This window comes from Vigna radiata, chromosome 2 (genome assembly GCF_000741045.1).
Source record: "Vigna radiata var. radiata cultivar VC1973A chromosome 2, Vradiata_ver6, whole genome shotgun sequence".
Lineage (NCBI taxonomy): Eukaryota > Viridiplantae > Streptophyta > Magnoliopsida > Fabales > Fabaceae > Vigna > Vigna radiata.
Window position 1 is genome coordinate 11,062,238 of NC_028352.1, and position 3,835 is coordinate 11,066,072.

Consider the following 3,835-nt stretch of genomic DNA (forward strand, 5'->3'; position numbering starts at 1 on the left):
CCTGGAAATGCATAAATGTTTATCTAAGCCCACTAGTTGAAGACTTGAAGTTGTCACTAGTGGAAAAATTGCTTTTTATGACAGGTAAAAATGACATATTATGAAGGGTAACCCTAGCATCATAGTTCTAGGTGTCATAATAGGTATGTGCATTTTATGACAGAAAGAAAAATCCATCATAATAGGTCCAATATATTATGACAGACAGAAAATTCCATCATAATAAGTCCAGTATATTACGACGAACAGAAAAGTCCATCATAATAGGTCCAGTGTTTTGTAAAAAAAAAATTCATTATTATATTTGACATATCCATTAAATTTACAATTAATTTCTTATATTATCATTTCATCAATCAATTTATAATCAATATAGCATGAAATGAATATATTCAACTAAACTATCATAATGAAATTCATTTCAATCATTAAATTATCTAATAATATTTATTACATAGTTTGTACATCAAACCATATACTAAATCAAATTCACTAAATCAAGTCAACCCCAATTATCTTGGAAGCACCAGTGAGTCTAGCTCCCTTGGCAGCCTACAGAAAATGTAAAAACAAAAAATTTACAAAAATTTCCTTTAATTTTGAAAGAGGCAAGGCAACTCAAAGCAAGTCCCAAAGCTCCCAATCCAAATATAGCTAATGATGAACCTTTCCTTGGTTTTGCAACTTTCAATGTAGCATCAAGACCTTCAATAAGAAAACCAATGATATAGTTAATTGAAAGAGAAAGTTTACAAATGACTAAAAGAGCATAATGTAGTTATTTTAGCCTGTTGAGATTCCACAGCTCAGAAACTTTTTGTTGCGTGTAGCCATACCAAATTTGACTCCAATAACCACCCCATCTAAAAGACTTTAAGGGAGGATTATCTTCCATTACTTTTGCAATCAATTACAATGCTTGATGATATAAACCTTAAAGTTACAGTCATTACTTGTTAACTCATACACGAAGAAAACATAGTTCAATTCGAGGGTCTGTCACAGCTAAACGTAAAACCTTAAACCCTAGAATATCCAAAGGCACCTGTAAACTAAACAACAAAAGCAAATAACACATTCGACACGCCGAGAACATGAAAGAGAAAAAAAATGCATTGCATGAAATGAAAATGCAGACCAGCAGAAACACGAAATCAAAGTACCTCATCGCTGTGAAAAACCAATCTTCTTTAATTACCATAGTTTATGCGAATGTTTGGTAATGTATATTACTAGGAAGCATAATCAAATCATATACATGTGAATAATATTGAAAGTTGTAAAGTAGCCTCATGAACACTNATGTATTTCTCTGACAATTGATTTCAGGCTNGATGAGGCNATTGAAATTCTTGAAAACATTGTGATAATGAGGGAAGAAAAGCTTGGGACTGCAAATCCTGATGTTGCTGATGNGAAGAGAAGGTTGAAGGAGTTGTTGAAGGAAACAGGNAAAGTTCGGAACAGAAAAACCAAGTCGCCNGAGAACCTTTTTGATCNTGATTATATATNACTATAGCTAGATAGATGTGGTATGAAAAGGTCCCTGCTTTACAGGAATTCTAGAAATGGAACAACAGTAGTTTATGTGGGTAAAAATCAAATGGAATGAATAATCAAGAGTTTAAATGCTGAATATTTGTCCAAACCTCCACTACTAATTGTAGATACCATGTAACTATTTACTTTAGTTGGATGGATATGCATTGTTTTTTGTATAGAACATTATTTTCTTCCTTCCATTTCACATTTATGTTTATTATCATTTTACCAAAATTATGTCAGAAAAAGTATAATTAAATGATTTTCAATTCTTAGCATAAAAATTTGCATTAATAAAAATTTTCATTTTACTAAAATTATGTCAGAAAAAGTATAATTGAAGAACTAAATCCAATAATCTCACCCAATTCTTAGCATTTATAATAACATTAAATTCTGCAGTTTGTAGACAATTTCCATAGCCTTACCATTGCTGAAATTTTAGTACATGTTATGCCACATGATTTTTCATTATTAATATTCTTAATAAGGTATCTCAACATTTAACATTTCCTCCTTACAAAGGACACACAATATTGTTTATTTAGCATAATATAATTTGAATTAAAAATAAGAGGAAGAATAGGAATTAGATTAACTTTATGCAGCTTTGCGGCCCATAACCACAATCAGTTTTCTATGCCATATAGAGGAAATATAGAAAAATGACTAGATTTTAACCATATGAGTCTAACATTAACAGATAAAACCTCAAATAAGGCGGAAAAATGTTGATGAAGCAATTAGCACTAACATAGTAATGAGGCAACAAACCATTGGACAAAAAAATGATCAAGTAACAAAACACCTTCCAAAATAAAGGAAAAATAAAGCATTACAAAAATTAAACATCACCACTTAAATACTTCAACACACATATTTCTAGACTGTTCTAGTTTATTGACATAAGTGGTAATAATTCATATATGAGATTGGCAACAAAAGGATTTTAGAAGGCTAAATAGATGGTAACCTTCGTTTAATCCAGCAACTATTAAGACAAAGTCAAGATATATACAACAAAGAAACACACCACTTGTAGAGAGCACCATTTCTTATTCCACCCATGCCATTGGATATAACATCGAGGTTGATAGCTCTAGCAGTCATAGAAGGAAACATCTATGCCCATCGATTCTATTCAAAGAAGTAACCAATTAAAACAAGATATTAAACATATCAAAGGTCATTAATTAAAGATCAAAATAACCAAATCAAAGTGTTGTAGTGCTAACCTACAGTATATGATTGGTACAAGTTGTAGTTCTAACCTACATATAACAATCCAATAACATTTTTTCAATTTTATTAAAGACAAAGGCTTCAAAACCATTGGAATCGCATTCTTCAAATTCCATTATTTGTTTCCATTTGTGCCCCCATTTCCGTTTAAACCATTGGAAACAAAAACTAAACTTACACTCTGACTTCAAAAATCACATGAATGTTTGCATTTAAAAATGAAAAAAATAAATAAATAAAACATATAGCAGCATCACACTCACAGTTTTATCGAACTAGGGTTTATCTGAAGAAGGCTTGGATTGATTGGAAGGCTTGAAGGGAGCGGCATTGTTGTCCTTGTCATGTTATTTCATGAACCATTTCCTTATATCACTATGCAATTCGACAGGGAGAAAGACAAAACATAAGGTAACATCTTTCAAGGAGCAGAGAAAGATAATCGAAATGAAAAATAAGAACCCTAACTTACCATTCCTATTTAGGGCGGGAGAACATAAAGTTCCCACCAAAAATAGGTCAATGTAACAATAACCACAAAAAACGAAAAACCAAAACAACTGCAATGTTTCGATTACTCACTGCATTCAATCCTCAACGACAAATCAAATGTGGTTGTAGACAAATCGCGATACCAACGCTAATGAACAATCGGTGATGGCAACACGAGCAAATTGCTGATGCGACACTGCAACTCAGTTGTGTGAGCTTCTATGATTGGGAGAGTCGAAGGGAAGTTTTTGTGACTGACTCTGTGAGCAAGAGGGAAAATGAGTATTTTCGAGAGAGTGAAACATTTCGAGAGAATTTTAGGTTTTAAGGCAACAATTTTTTTTAAGTTAGGGGTTTGCATCTATTATGACAGGGATTCCAAAATCTATCATAATATCTTTTCACTATAATTTCAATTTTGCCACCACATTCAATTTATGATGATAGGTGACTTTTTATCTATCGTAATACACATAATTTTTATTACGAAAATGCCACTGCTATATTTATTATGATAGGTTTTTTAAAATATGTCATAATATATCTTAGTTTTATTACA

At 31.6% G+C, this 3,835-nt stretch overlaps 1 long non-coding RNA gene across 1 annotated transcript; it reads right to left on the reverse strand.

Annotated features, from left to right (window-relative positions):
* Positions 1 to 419: 419 nt before the first annotated feature.
* On the reverse strand, positions 420 to 3,605 carry LOC111240556. Its single transcript, XR_002665970.1, has 4 exons — positions 3,367 to 3,605; positions 3,048 to 3,159; positions 2,576 to 2,679; positions 420 to 705 (listed from the first exon to the last, which is right to left on the reverse strand). It is a non-coding gene; the product is annotated as an uncharacterized LOC111240556 (long non-coding RNA).
* Between the last annotated feature and the right edge of the window lie 230 nt (positions 3,606 to 3,835).